Genomic DNA, 16249 nt, shown 5'->3' with positions numbered 1-16249 from the left:
TTGAGGAGGGATGATTGATGATTGACTGTATTTATAAGAGGATGTTACATGGGATTGTATATATGAGGGGGTTATTTATGTATGTATGTATGTATGTATGTATGTATGTATGTATGTATGTATGTATGTATGTATGTATTTATTTATTTATTTATTTATTTATTAGATTTGTGTCATTTTGGTTGGTGGTGTGCCTCAGGATTTTGTAAATGTAAAAAATGTGCCGCGGCTCAAAAAAGGTTGAAAATCACTGCTCTAAAGCACCAGAGGGCAGGACAAGAAACAATGGATGGAAACTGATCAAGGAGAGAAGCAACCTGGAATTAAGGAGAAACTTCCTAACTGTGAGAACAATTAACCAGCTTTCCTTCAGAAGTTGTAGGGGCTTAATCACTGGAGGTTTTAAGAAGAGCCTTGGAGTTTTGCTTGATATGGGATTATTACTTGGAACCAGTGAAGGGCTACCAAAATTTTTACTACCACACTGTGGGCATGGCTTATGCAGGATGCATAAGCATATGCAGGATGCATAAGCATTTCAATTTTCAGTGCAAATTGGGTGCTCTGGGGTGGAATTCCATTTTTGCTACCCCACTGTGTCCCGCCCCCCCCCCTCCCATCTGGGCAGCAGTCCACACCTGCTTGGAACCTTGACAACTGGTCAGCCACTTTTCTGAAATAGTATAGAGTCTCCTGCTTGGTCAGGGGTTGGACTAGAAAACCTCAAAGGTCCCTTCCAGTTCTATTCTGGTTGATTGATTGATTGATTGATTGATTGATTGATTGATTGATTGATTAACTGACTGACTGACTGACTGACTGACTCATTGACTGATAGATTGACTCTACCCCATGTGGGGTCTGAATCAGTCTGGAAGGCAGCTTTTTTAGGTTTGTTTTCTAGCCCTCTCCTCCTTATTTCCATATTCCTCTTCTATTTGAAATTGGTCAACAATGTCATGTCTCTCCAGAGACATCACATATTTGTTATAACAAATAGATATTTCTTTGTGCTTTTCTGGGCTCTGATTTTTTGAGTTGAGAATTTGAGAACTGAACTTTTACACTTCTGTATTTTTATGATACAGTCTTTCTCAAATGAAACCCAATAGTATGACTTATTTCTTACTGCATCATAAAAAATAAAAAAGCAACTGCCTTGAGTCACAGTGACAGATCTTTCTGTCCATCCCATTGCTACTTTAATTTTTGTTATTAGAGAGTTGATGTGGAGGAGTAGCACAGATTGAATTTTCCTTTTGCATTCCAAAGGTTCAGGTGTGACATAATGTAAGCACACTTCACTATCTTATATTATACAGCATGAAAGAGCACTCCATTTGTCTTCTTATTAGAGTGCTTATATAATGAAAATCATTGTAAGTGGCAGCACCTTGTTGACCTTAGACGATCCTGACAAAGCTAAGCAGGCTTGGTCCTGGATAGGTATTTGTTTGAACAGCAAAGGGTTACTCTGAGAGGTTAGACAAACTGTCCCAGGAGGCAGTGCCAAACTATTTCCATACTGTTTCAAGAAATCTAAATGGGGTGCATGAAATTACTTGGAATCCAGTGTTATTAAGTGGATAAAATTCTTTTATCTGTTAACTTCACTTCCAAGCAGCTTCAGAGAAATCCAGTGATGCATTCAATATTTTGCACCAAATCAAACCTTAAACCATATAGCCACATATCATCCAGTTGATTTTGTATACTGTAGTCCTAGTTTAACAACCACAATTGGGATCAGCAAATCTGTGGCCACATGATATGGATATTAAGGAAAATATCACATACTTGAAAGGTTTACTTCATTTCCATGTTACTATTAAGTGAGACATCATATAACCACAAGTTGCAATTTTACTGCCAGCAACTCCATTGATATAGCTTGTTGGAAGCTGACTGTGATGGGATGCTGAAGTCACCATAAACTTAAACCAATTGTGATTTGAAGCAACCTGAATCTTAAACACATGATCACAGGTATGCTATGACAGTTGTAAGTGCAAGGTCCAGTCACATTTATTTTTTCAACACAGTCATAAACTTCAAACATTTATTAAACAAGAAAGTTGTTAAGCAAGGGCAACCTCTACTGCATTAAGCTATGCCTTGTTTTAACTACTGTATATTTCTGAAAAGTCTTAGTAACCTGTAATGCTGAGCCATAAAGTAAGGCACAAAAACGAGGGCGTTATGCACTTAGTGTGATGTGTTAACCAAATGACTGATTGGTAAACAGATCTACTGGATTTCATTAAGGGCTTTAAGTGCTTTATTGGCGGTTCTAGATGTTGAATTTGAGACTATGCTTCAGTACTTATCTATTTGGATTTTTTAAATGAGCATTTAACTGTCCAAATTAATGTTTTCATTTGATTGCATAGTAAGGATTTTTTCCCCTGGTTGTGGCAAATAAGATGGCCAATAGGGTATGGGGTTCGGGGTGTTTTTTTTCATTCTATGGTTCACCTGGCAAAATATTTCATCGTATCTTCCCAGATTTCTCCACTGTTGAATGTAAAGATCTCCATGGTAACTCAAACTCCCAGCCTCTTTGTAGCTGCCTGCAAGAAGCAGTTTTCAACAGCTCAGAGGTCTTACAGCCAGGTAAGAACAAAAATTTGAAAAAGTGATAGTTTTGTATTTATTTTATCAAAACCATAGAATCTGATTTACCTTATATGATAGAGTAAACTATTATTTTTTAAAAGAAATTGAGCCACAATTAGATATTGAATAGCAAAATATCAAAAGGAAAAAAGTGATAGAAGCTGGGTTTTTTTAAAAAAAAAATTGGTCCAATGATAAGTGAATATTAATTATTAGATTTGTATGCCGCCCCTCTCCATAGATTAATGGAATCCTGATCACTGGATTTATGTATGGTCTATTTGGATTAGTACATTCTTTTCAGCACATTCTTCCTAACAATCCTATAATGTTTATAGATCCATATATTTTTTGTGAACTACCATATATCTGGAGCATATTGTTAGTTGTATCTTTACACACTTATTTCCTATATGTAAAATTGTTCCATTAATTGCCAGCATTATTCAGAAAAATAATTCAGGTCTTTTACAAAGAACAAATATGCTTCTTGTAATAACCTATATAGACCAGCAGTGCAAAATCAGTCTGACATCAGAACTTTTCTATATGATAGCCTATAGAAAAGGAGTAGGGGTGGGTTCTAATTTACCTTGTTGTCAGTTCGCTTCCTCTCACACCATGTGGGTGCATGTGGGCTTTGCACACATACACATGCAAAGTGGCAAAAAATCCACACACACAAACCCCAAAACAGCTGAAAACAAGATGACAACCGCATGCACAGTGCCAGAGACTCAGTTTCTGTGCATGTGTAGAAGAAAAAAAATGGAAAAAATCCCCCTGCAAAAGTTGATTTTTTAAAAAAAAAAAAGCCCAAAAAAAGAAAGCTGAAATAAGATGGTGATTGCATGCAAAGTGCTGGAAACTTGGTTTCTGCACATATACAGAAGGGGAAAAAAACCAGGAAAAAAAATAAACCCTCTAAAAAATGGAAAAAAATATTATTATCAATAATATATAAAAATATATTATCAAATTATCTAACACAGAAATCACATGACAGTCAACATTCCATATAGCAGAAAGGACTGAAGATATTTGATATTTACAGTGAAGGAGACATTACACCTTTCTGAACAGTGTCTGGGAGGCTATGGTTGCTGCTGCACAAAATGCTGATCATCAACAGATCAAGAAACTGACAGATTCCATGAATGGAAGGCTTGTTATTGAAAAGAAGGGTGGAAATGTTTATCTGCACATTTTGAGTTGCTTGTTTATTAATCTTACTTTAACAGATGCAAATGAATGAGTGAGATAGGCAGATTTTCTTTTTCATTTAGTTGCATAATATTTCTGCAGACTAATAGTTGCGGAACTGCTGGTGAAGTTATGAAACCGGTTCTGTTTTCATAACTTCACCAGCAGTTCCGCAACTATTAGTCTGCAGAAATATTATGCAACTAAATGAAAAAGAAAATCTGCCTATCTCACTCATTCATTTGCATCTGTTAAAGTAAGATGAATAAACAAGCAACTCAAAATGTGCAGATAAACATTTCCACCCTTCTTTTCAATAACAAGCCTTCCATTCATGGAATCTGTCAGTTTCTTGATCTGTTGATGATCAGCATTTTGTGCAGCAGCAACCATAGCCTCCCAGACACTGTTCAGAAAGGTGTAATGTCTCCTTCACTGTAAATATCAAATATCTTCAGTCCTTTCTGCTATATGGAATGTTGACTGTCATGTGATTTCTGTGTTAGATAATTTGATAATTTACTTTGAAACATAATTTTCAGAATGAGATTTTATTTATTAATTGGATTTACAGTATATGCCGCCCCTCTCCGTGGACTCGATTTGAAGATTTTGAAGCAGCTATTGATAAAGATTTTCTCCCTTGCCTTGTGTGGAATATTAATTGGCTAAATTTATAATGAATAATCAGTTACAATGGCACTGACAAACTTTGACTGAAAGAAGTTTCACTATCAAACTGTTTAATGCTCACAAACATTTGTGGGTCTTAGAATATACCATATATTCACTGAAAATATTCCAGGCTCTCAGAGTTCTCTTTACAAAGCTTTTCTCTTTAAAACCATCATTAATAGAACAGGTGGCCAGAAGAGAAGTATCAATGTATTTTATTACTAAATGGCCTAATTTCCATCAGAACAGCTCAATCAGTATATTTTGAAACCTGGTGAAATCATATAACAACTTCAAACCTTCCTATCTGCCTGACCTGTATAATTGCTCCCCAGGGAATGTAATTATGAACTCTTGAGCTGAAGCAGAAATATGGGGTGATATTTAGCAGGTTGTAAATTATAACAGTATGTTTGTTTGCAAAATTAGCAGGGTGCACACATGCTCTATATAGAGAAAGAAGTGACTATTCAATTATACTTTATTACTAATAAAATAAAACTGGATATTTCATAGTGGTGAAATCTTGATATGCATCTTTAAAAGTGTACCAGGTTTTGTGATGTTTGGCTGAAATATTGCATAATCCATGACAAGCAGGAAAAATTACTTTTATAAAAGAAAGATGTTAAGAGCAAATGTTTTTTATTTTTATTTTTTATATTGTTCCTTTATTAGTTTTACAAATAAGCAAATGCAGATAACTGTGATTGAATCCCCTTTATTTTAACATCTATTCCATCCAGAAATTATATCCATTTGCATTTCCATTAATTCCCTTACAACAAAGAACTTGTTGAAACTTTGTGATTATCAAAATGATAGGACTTGTCTTATCCCATGTCTTAAAGGGAAATACAGTGGTACCTCAAGATACGAACCCCTCGTCTTACGAACAACTCGTGATACGAACCCAGGGTTCAGAAAAATTTTGCTTCTTCTTACGAACTTTTTTCGAGTTACGAACCGGCATTCGGGAGGCTGCTGGGAAGCCCCCGGCTGTTTTAAAAGGTGACAGCCGGGCGGCGGGGCTTCCCAGCAGCCTCCCGAACGCCGGTTCGTAACTCGAAAAAAGTTCGTAAGAAGAGGCAAATTTTTTCTGAACCCCGGGTTCGGTTCAGGAGGCTGCTGGGAAGCCTCCCAGCCTGGCTGCGACCTTTTAAAACAGTCGGGCGGCTTCCCAGCAGTCGTCGAATGCCGAACGCGGAAGTTCGGGTTTGGCGTTCGGCTTCGGGAAGCTGCTGGGAAGCCACGCGGCTGTTTTAAAAGGTCACAGCCGGGCTGGGGGACTTCCCAGCAGCCTCCCGAACCCCGAACTTTTGCCGAACTTCTGGGTTCGGGGTTCGGGAGGCTGCAGGGAAGCCCCCCAGCCCGGCTGCGACCTTTTAAAACAGCCGCGCGGCTTCCCAGCAGTCTCCGAACGCCGAACGCGGAAGTTCGGGTTTGGCTTTAGGCTTCGGGAAGCTGCTGGGAAGCCGCACGGCTGTTTTAAAAGGTCGCAGCTGGGCTGGGGGGCTTCCCAGCAACCTCCCGAACCCCGAACCTGGAAGTTCAGCAAAAGTTCGGGGTTCGGGAGGTTGCTGGGAAGCCCCCTAGCCCGGCTGCGACCTTTTAAAACAGCCGGGCGGCTTCCCAGCAGCTTCCCGAAGCCGAACGCCAAACCCGAACTTCCGCGTTCAGCATTCGGAGACTGCTGGGAAGCCTCGCCGCCCAGCTGTCACCTTTTAAAACAGCCTGGGGGCTTCTCGGCGGCTTCCCGAACGCCGAACCCGGAAGTTCGGGTTTGGCTTCGGCGTTCGGGAGGTCGCTGAGAAGCCCCCAGGCTGTTTTAAAAGGTGACAGCCAGGCGGCAGCGGTTTTTTTTGCGGGTTTTTTTTTGGTTGCACGGATTAATTGACTTTACATTGTTTCCTATGGGAAACAATGTTTCATCTTACGAACCTTTCGTCTTACGAACCTCCCCCTGGAACCAATTAGGTTCGTAAGATGAGGTATGACTGTACAGTGGTAACTCTACTTACGAACTTAATTCGTTCCATGACCAGGTTCTTAAGTAGAAACGTTTGTAAGAAGAAGCAATTTTTCCCATAGGAATCAATGTAAAAGCAAATAATGCGTGCAATTGGAGAAACCACAGGGAGGGTGCGGGCCCTGTTTCCTCCCAGGAAATTCCTAGAGAGGCCCCACAGAGGCTTCTCCCTGCCTTTTCCGGTTACAGTTTTGGAGGCTCGGGTTTGTAAGTGGAAAATGGTTCTTGAGAAGAGGCAAAAAAATCTTGAACACCCGGTTTTTATCTAGAAAAGTTCTTAAGTAGAGGCGTTCTTAGGTAGAGGTACCACTGTACCATATTTTTCAGAGTATAAAACACACCGGAGTAAAAGACGCACCTTAGTTTTGGGGGAAGAAAAGAAGAAAAAAAGGCCTCTGCTTCCTAGCAATTTCCCAAACAGCATAGATGATATACACTGTTTGCTGTGCATTTCTGTGCATGTGTGCCTGACCCATAGAATGCCTGGCCGGTGCTTCACTCCCCAGCCCGGATTTGCTGCAGGGCCAGGAAGACACGGCCCTTCGGCGTAGCTGCCATCTTTGAAAGGCCGAGATCTCGCGAGATTTCACGAGATCTCGGCCAGCTTCTGGAAGCTTCGGCCCAGCCGATGATGTCGTCCAGGGGCGGAGCCTGTCAGCCCTATAAAAGGGCTGGACAGGCTTCAGGGCCTCCTTTTCGCCCTGGACGACGAAGCGAACACCCGGCTGGGGTTCGCTTTCCTGCGGCAGCTATCTTCAGCCTCGTGATGTCGGCCATTTTGGCTGCAACATTTGGAGGCCCAGTTTGGTGTGGGAGGGTGGAAAGCCGCAGATCCCTTATTTAAAGGGGTCTTCTTCCCGGATGGGAGCCTTCCCCTTGGGGGGTCTTTCTCCCTCATTTCCCCCCTCATTTCAGCTCTGTTGACTATCGTCGGGGGGGAGGGGGAGGCCTAGTAGGCCTGGTTAGGGCCTGTTTTCCACAGGCCCCAGGCTCGAGCGGTGGGCTTCCCCCTTTTTTGGGAGAGGGCTGCTTGGCCTTATTAAATCTCCAGGAAGGTTTTCCTTTGAGCAATTCCCAAGGAACAAGTTTTTTATTTACTCCCTTCTGAGCCATCCTGTCTCAATGGCTCCCAAAAGGCAGAAGCCTCTACCATCCCCTACAGAGACGGGGGCTCGGCCTAGAAGGGCCTTGAGACCTTCTCCTAGGGCCCGGCTGATTCAAGCAGATGCTCAGCCTGGGGTCAGTAGGGCGGGCAGGATGAGGGGTCCTTCTACACCTGATTCTAATATACCTGCTCATTCCTGGTCCAGGATCATCGAGAGGCTGGATGATTTAGATGCACGCTGGAGATCGGTATATGGGCTGGGCGGGGCCACTCCTTCAGCTCCAGTGGCACTTGGCAGGCCACCAGGTGAACCAGCAGCCCAGACCGGGCAGATGACAGCAACACCTGGCTCATTAGGAGCTGGATCCTCTTGGATGGCTTCTACCCCTTTGGGGGCAGGTGAGATTGCACTACACCCAACACTTCCACCGCTCCTACCTTTGACCAGACAGGCCGTTGTGCCACCGGGTTTTGGGAGTGGGGTCAACTCAGGGGGTAATTCAGCCATTACCTGTAGTCAGATGTGGGCTTCCCCCACTGCTACTGCAGTGGCACAGGCCCCTTCGACGGCTTCGGTGCCCTCAACGGTGTCGGGGGAGGCAATTGTAGGGGTTCCCATGGTCTTAGACCCTTTGGCTGCTGTTAGAGCAGCTGCCATTCTGTGGGGGTTGCCCTCCACGCCTTTGGGTTTTCACCTTCATCCCACTGTCAGGGAACGTATTTGGAAAGGGGAGTATGTAGATCTTTTCTCCCTCCTCAACAGAGAAGTTCCAAAAAAGGAGAAGGAGGATGAGGCTAAGGTGGATAAGCCCAAGAAGATCAGGGTTAGCAGGTGCTTCAGCTCATGGCTGTATGCATACCTGACCTATGCTTCAGTGGTGATTCAGAGGGAGCCAGCTCGGGCTGCCTCTATGCTTAAATACATTGACGTGATTGCCTGTGCTCATTTTGATTACAAGGGCACGGTGTGGCGCCACTACGATGAAGCCTTTAGGATGTGGGTGGCATTTGAATGGACACTTCCTTGGGATGTGGTGGTCCCTGACTTATGGTTTAACGCGACCCACATGTCCCGGGCCGGGGGTGGCGACCGCATGGACAGCGGTCACTATATGGAGGACAAGCCGGCGTCGTCGCCTGTGGCCTGGACTGGTGGGGGAGGTGCATCTAGAGCTGCCCCTCCGTGCCATGAATTTGCAGCCAAGGGGGCGTGTTTTCATCCCTTATGCAGATTCAGACACACGTGTGGGAATTGTGGGGGATCCCACGCTACCAGCGCTTTCACCAAGCCCAAAGGGGGCAAGGATAGGAAGGATGGGGCAGGGCCGGCTAAACGGCCCCCGCCTGCTGGGGGAAAAGAGGCCCAGCCCAGTTAAGCTGGGAGTGCTGGAGGAGTTGTTGAGGGGGTATCACCCTCGTAGGAGGGCAGCTGCCCTCTTACAGGGCTTTACCGAGGGTTTCAGGATCCCATATGTTGGGCCTAGGAAGGCCTTCATGTCTGACAACCTTAGATCGGTTGTGGGTCATGAAGACATTGTTAGGGTTAAAATTCAGAAGGAGGTGGCTGAGGGCAGGATACTGGGACCTTTCCCGTGCCCCCCCTCGCAACTCTTTGGGTCTCCCCCTTGGGGGTGGTTCCCAAGAAGGCCAGTGGTGAATTTATGTTGATTCACCACTTGTCCTTCCCGAAGGGAGAATCAGTGAATAACTTCATTCCTGAAGAGCTTTGCTCAGTACGCTATGCGTGCTTCGACGCGGCGGTGGCCATGGTTAGGAAGTGTGGGGTGGGAGCCCTTATGGGTAAATGCGACATTAAGTCGGCATTCCGGCTCCTCCCCATACACCCAGGTGATTTTGAGCTCCTGGGCTTCCACTTTGAAGATGGTTTTTACGTAGACAGAGCATTGTCTATGGGCTGCTCTATATCTTGCTCCCTGTTCGAGACCTTCAGCACCTTCTTGGAGTGGGCGCTCAGGAGGCGCTCTGGTCTGGGTTCGGTCATTCATTACCTCGATGACTTCCTGTTAGCGGGGCCTGCACATTCAGAGCAATGTTCTGCTCTGATGTCGGCCTTTGAAGCCCTTTGTGCTCGTCTGGGGGTCCCTTTGGCCCCTGAGAAGACCGAGGGTCCCTCCACCAGGATTACTTGTTTGGGTATTGAATTGGACTCAGAGGAGCAATCTTGTAGATTGCCCCCGGACAAGCTGCTCAAGATTCAGAGCAAGCTTGACATAATTTTAGATAGTTGGAAGGTGACCCTTCATCAGCTTCAGGAACTCGCTGGGCTTCTTAATTTTGCCTGCTGGGTGGTGGCTCCCGGCAGGGCTTTTTCCCGGCGGGTGTACACTGCGATGAGAGGGCTACATTTGCCCCATCATCGTACCCGCTTGAGCGCTGGGGTCAAGAATGACCTGCGCGTATGGCGGGTCTTTTTGGCCCACTTTAATGGTCGTTCCTTTTGGAGGCACGAGCTTCTTTTGGAAGCTGAGTTGCAGTTATGTTCGGACGCCACGGGGACCTGCGGGTTCAGGGTTATCTTAGGCGACCAGTGGTGCCATTCCATGTGGCCTCCGGAATGGAGAACCTCTTCCCCGGTCATGGATTTGACCTTTTTGGAGCTCTTCCCCCTGATTGTAGCCGTAGAGCTGTGGGGAGAGCAATTTAGAGACAAAACTGTGCACTTCTGGTGTGACAACTTGGCAGTGGTCCACGTTGTGAATGCCCTGTCATCTAAAAGCGATAGGGTTATGCGGCTTGTCCGCCATTTCGTGCACAGGTCTTTGTCTCTAAATGCCCTGTTTCTGGCTCGACATGTTCCCGGGCTAGATAACGGGATCGCTGACGCCTTGTCCCGTGGTCAGTTGTCCAGGTTTCGGATGCTGGCTCCCTGGGCTCACGCGTCGCCGGAAGTCTTCCCCGACCACCTGTAGAGCCTGGGCGGGCTCACGAACAGTGGAGGACGGAAGCAGGCAGGGCCATGGCCCTCTCGGTGGCACACAGCACCTTGAGGGCATATCAGAACTCAGGTAAGGAGTTTTGGGACTTTAGGCAATCCAGGGGTTACCCTCACATTTGGCCCTTCCCGGTAGATCACCTCATGGAGTTCTGCATGCTGCTTAGGCAGCGCGGCTTTTCAGTTAGGACTATTAGGTCCAGGTTGGCTGGCCTGGCCTTTCTGTCTAAGGCCAGTGGCTTTCCGGACTCTTCTTGCGACTTCCGCATTTGGAAGATGCTGGAAGGTTGGGTTAGGGAGCGGCCTGCGCCCCCATCGGACAGTAGACAGGCGTTAACTGTACAGCAGCTATCCCTTATTAATCATGCTTGGGACAGCCTGTGCGCCTCTCTATACGAGGCCCGCCTTTTTCAAGCGGTGGCCAGTGTGATGTTTTTTGGGGCTCTTCAAGTCAGCGAGGCCTTAGCCTCTTCTCAGGGCGAACAGGTCCCTCCGTGCCTTTCAGTTTTCCGACCTGTATTTTAGTGAAGGGGGTGTCTTCCTATTGGTGAGACAATCTAAAACTGACCAGTTATGTAGGGGTGTCAGGATAGAGTTGACAGCAGCCACCGATCAGTCTGTGTGCCCGGTGGCAGCTCTTTCTAATTTCTGCAGTCTTAGGGGTGCGGGGCAGGGGTACCTTTTTAAACACCAGGATGGTACCCCGCTTACCCGCTATCAATTTTGGGCTCTAGTGACTAGGGCTCTAGTCAAAATTAGGGTTGACCCCACCGACTATGGAACGCATTCGTTCCGTATCGGCGCTGCCACTAGTGCAGCAGTGTCTGGTTTCCCGGGTCACAGGTTCCGGAGATTGGCCGCTGGCGGTCAGCGGCCTATTTGGGTTATGTACGGCTAGCTGAGGTAGTAGGACAGGATTTCATGTTAGGTAACCTTTCTCTGCCCTTTTCTAGATAGTCCCGCCAGGGCGAGACCGATGGCATTGCTGTGCGGCCACAGTATGGCCTTTTGGGCTGACCGCTCCGCAGCAAGAACCGCCATGGGGACCCAGCTGTCCTTGGGCCGATGGATCAACACCGTCTGGAAGGGGAGAAGAGGCCTACAGTGGGAGGGGCTTCTACCACTGCTCCTGGGAGGTCGGCAAGAAGTGGCTGCACCCATTTCACCTCAGTGGCAATGACCTGTGTGTGCTTGGGGATCTGGCACTGATTTGTCAGGCCCTTGAAGACTTGCGTATTCTTCGCACTGCTTGGCCAACCACGCAAGTGGTCTGGTCTGAGATCCTCCCGAGGATCGTTTGGAGGGACGCCATTTCCCCTAGGGCCATTCACAAGGTCAGGAGAAAGGTGAATAAGACTTTGGGTAGGCTGGTTAGAGAGTTGGGTGGGGTAGTGGTTTCCCACCCCAATATCACAATAGATCAGCCGTGGCTTTACCGGGCTGACGGTGTTCACCTGTCAGAACGGGGGAACACCATCTTCATACAGAACCTGCAGAGGTCACTGTGCGAGCTGGTGCAGTTAGAGGGGGGAGTCGGGGGGGCCAAGATAGAGATCTGACCCCCACTCTGTGGCAGGTTAGGGGTGGAAAACTGGGTGGTGTTTAGCAACTGCGTGTTCTCCGTTGGGCATCTTTGGGGATGATTGACAGGTTCTCTGCAAAGGCTCATGGTGGCTAGCCGATCTGAGCAATTGGGGGGAATCTGTCTTTGGGTCCCGCCCATTTCTTTCCCTTTGTAAGGGTTAGACGGCAAGACCTCCCACATGCGGGGCCCTTCACCTGGATCAGCATGGAGCTATGCCTATAAGTTGCCCCGGAAGTTTTTCTGATGACATTTTCTGCCCCGGAAGTAATTGTTTAACCCTGCGGGTCCTTTGTTAGGGTTTATTTAAATTTATGCTAATTTAATGAATAAATTATGCAAATTTAATTAATAAAAATGATCCATTTTAAATCCAGCTCTTGTGTCCGTGTCGTTACTCCGCCTCTGCTGCAAAGCATTATGGGGCAGAATACATTGTGCTATTGCTAGGGGGCAATACAGTGGTACCTCGAGATACGAGTTTAATTCGTTCCGGACCTGGGCTCTTAAGTCGAGCAGCTCTTATCTCGAACGACTTTTCCCCATAGGAATTAATGTAAATAATTTTAATTGGTTCCAGCCCTCAAAAAACTCACAAAGTTAGTCTAAATTATGCAGAAAGACATGTTTTTAATGAAGAAATGTACATGTACATATAAATGAATAATGAAGTTTCTTTCACTTAACTTGTAAACTTTCTTAAACTTTTAAATTTACATATGTTCAACTTCTCTGCCACCCAATCCTGTAGGACAGAGGTCCCCAACCCTTTTTGCACCAGGGACCGGCTTTAAGCGATCAAGAGAGGAATGGGTGAATGAATGGACGGAGGGTGGGAAGGAAGGAAGGAAAGAGGGAAGGGACAGGAACAGAGGAAGGAAGCAAGGAAACTTATGAAAGGGGAGAGTAAGAGAGGAATGAGTGAAGGGAGGGAGGGAGGGAAGAAGGTGGGAAGGAGAAAGAAAAGAAGAAATAGAGGAAGGGAAGATAAAGAAGAGAAAGAAAAAGAGCAAGAAAGAAAGCTGCAAGCACCCCCCCCCCCGAGCCCCCCAGGCCGGCTGCAACCTTTTAAAACACGCGCGCCGCTTCGCAGCTGTCTCCTGAAGCCGAACACGGAAGTTAGCGTTTGGCTTCAGGAGACAGCTCCTTGGCGCTTGTATCTCGAATTTGGGCTTGTAAGTAGAACAAAAATATCTCTCCCCTCCCAGCTCTTATCTCGAGTTGCTCTTAAGTAGAGCAGCTCTTATGTCGGGGTTCCACTGTATCTTTATTATTTTTATTGTTTTTTATTTTATTATTTTAAAAAAATATTTATTGCTAATTCAAGTCTTGCAATGTGCTATATCATTGTTATTTCTTGGGGAGAAGAGTGAAAGTGCCAGAAGTCTATGCCAAGAGTACATACTCCCAACAAAAACTTTGGGAAAGGCCATTTTGCCCTCCGGATGTTCCAGGAAAGCTTCTCTGAAGCCATGGAGGCAAAAAAAATTCACCCAACAGACAAACTGGAAATTTGGAAAAATGCACTTCCGTTTTGCCGTTGTACTGTTTTTTGCACTCCCCGAACCCTCTGGAGTGCAAAAAACAGCACAATGGCAAACCAAAAGTGCTGTTTTCCAAATTTCCAGTTTTTCCATTGGGACATTTTTTTTCAGTACCAGGCTTCAGAAAGCCCTGTGTGCATTTGCAGCATGGAGGGTTGCACATGCATGGCAGAGGAGGGAAGGGGTGTGGGTATGTACACACATGCTAGCACATCCCCACACACCCTTTTGGCATGCGAACCAAAAAAGGTTCACCATCACTGATCTAAGGCATGAGGTTTATCCCTGCTGCCTAGATATAGCAAGCAAGCTATATCAAAAAGCTTCGATAAAGAAAGGTCTGGAGGTGGACAATTACTTTAGCAATAATACTAAAGGCATCATTTCATAATTAATGGGAGAAGGCAATAGTAAATCACTCCTGTATTTTACTAAGGCAACAACATGGATAAACTGTACAAATGGATAGACAATATAATGCCAAATACTGGCCCCTCAGGTGGGAAGGCATTCAATATGCTTCTGAAGATCTTTTAACATGCTAATGGTGTTTATGACTCAGTTAGATTAAAGCTTTTAGACATGTCTAGTTGTTGATATTGCCATGTAGAAAAATAAAACCTGAAACTGCAATGACAGAACGGGGATGTGAAATATAGGAATCATGAGCATGGGAAAGCTGAAATGAATTAACTTTAGATCAACACATTAGGCATCAGCAAATTAAAACAGTCTGAAATTGGACACTTTTAGTCAGAAAATCATATTATTACTATTCAGGAAAAAATCCTCCCCAAAGTACAAACAACATTGCTTTCGTGATCACAAAAAATATAGCAAAGGCAGCATTTGGATACAGTGCAGCCAATGATTAAATAATATCAGTTAGAATCTGCAGACTTCTCCGTGCTAAAGGAGCGGGTCCAGCAGTCACGTGGGTTGCTCATGTCCAATCCGGTGGAACTGAGCCTTGTATTAAAAAAGCCTGCTGGATCCGCCCCTTCCCGGAATTCGCTCAGTTCTCGTATCCACGGTACGGTGAAACGCTCGTTCAACATAACACCTTCCCTTGACTCCTTCTGCTTAGAACAGTAAGCATATTTCTCTATTTTTTACTTAGTATATAGCCAACCGTAACCGGCTTGGCTCCTTTAAGAGAGAAGCCTGCAGCCCGGCCCCCCGCGGCTTTCCCTTCGCCGCTAGCCGGCTGCTGCTGCCGGCTTGGATTGTTTCCCCTCAATCCTTTCGGCCTGGAGGTTTTATTTTTCTTTATAAACAAGAGGCTTTTACTTAGAGGGCTTTACCTCCTGCGGTGTGAGACGTTCTCAAGTTTCTCTTGTCAGTCTCCTGGACTTAGTCATCGCTTCTTTAAACTTCGGAGCGTTATTTTTTTTTTTGGCGCGAAGGCCTTCGTGTCCCCTTAATTGCGCACTTTCGTTTTTGGCTTTCTGCCATCCATTTAGTGCTTACAGTCCACCGCTGGGTTCCTGGAGTGGGCTTTGAGTCTCTCAGGCTAAATTCTCCACCGGCTAAGCTTTTAACCAGTGTGCCTTGGTTAATTAATTATCTTTAGGGAGGCTAGCCGCGCTGCATTTGAGGACACGAACTCTGGTCTCGCCCAGATTGCTCTCAAGTCGCAGCAGCTCCTAGGCCTAGGAGCAGGATCCCATTCCTCTTGGGAATAAACCCTTTTAAAGTGCTTCTCCCTCCTAGGTTCTTTGGCTCAAGCCTGGTTTTCTGCTAATTTCAGACTATGGCTTCTTTTCCCAAGAGAGGCACAGCTAAAGGTCCCAGAGAGGCCAGGCCTACAGGTGATGAGATTACTATTTTACCCCAGGCCTCTGTTTCCTCTCCTGCTGGAGCTCACCATGTGGCTAAATCCACCAGAGCTGAAAAGAGAAGGGACCTAGCCCTCCAAAAAATTCATGACAAATCAGCTAAACGCTTAAAGGTGCAGGCCCAAGTGCACCCTAATCCTGACCCCTCAGAAGCATCTATCCTGCCTCCCCCTGGGTCATCTTTTTTATCTCTGGATGAGCCAAACCTAAACTTACCCCAACCTAACCTGTGGGGTCTAGGGCCAGAGGAACCAGATTTAGTGGAAGACTCCTCCCAGCCAGAAACCTCTCAGGCTCCCAAGGACTCTTCTAACATTCCTGCTGATATTTCTTCTCTACCACCAGAATTTCGATCTATTTTCTCTGTCTTATCCAAGGCCATTGATGCTAAGCTCTCAGCCATCAATGTGCCATCTGTGTCACACCCACCTGTGCGTCCTTCCCGCCCCCATGGTTCTCCCTCAACCTTTAGGGCTCCAATGGAGGAGGTCTCAGACTCCTCCCAGGACGAAGATGAGGATGAATACCCGGCAGAGGAGGAGGACCCCTTTCAGGGTCTCTCAGAGGACGAAGAATCTCAAGTCAAAACACCTACTCCAGCTACTATTTTTCCTTCTCAACTTTTCAAATCTCTCCTTCTCAAGGCAAGAGTATCCACAGGTTTAGCTGGACAGGAGAAGCAGACTGCTTCCTCCACTGACCCC

General features: G+C 46.0%; 1 protein-coding gene across 1 annotated transcript in view; it reads left to right on the top strand.

Annotated features, from left to right (window-relative positions):
- Window positions 1-16249, top strand: part of TBL1X (transducin beta like 1 X-linked) — a 191098-nt gene that overhangs the window by 91403 nt on the left and 83446 nt on the right. Inside the window, 1 exon segment of the mRNA XM_070750848.1 lies at window positions 2506-2613. The gene's annotated coding sequence lies outside the window, so the exon portion shown is untranslated.

This window comes from Erythrolamprus reginae, chromosome 4, assembly GCF_031021105.1.
Source record: "Erythrolamprus reginae isolate rEryReg1 chromosome 4, rEryReg1.hap1, whole genome shotgun sequence".
NCBI classification, from domain to species: domain Eukaryota; kingdom Metazoa; phylum Chordata; class Lepidosauria; order Squamata; family Dipsadidae; genus Erythrolamprus; species Erythrolamprus reginae.
This window is presented reverse-complemented; position numbering and strand designations above follow the sequence as displayed.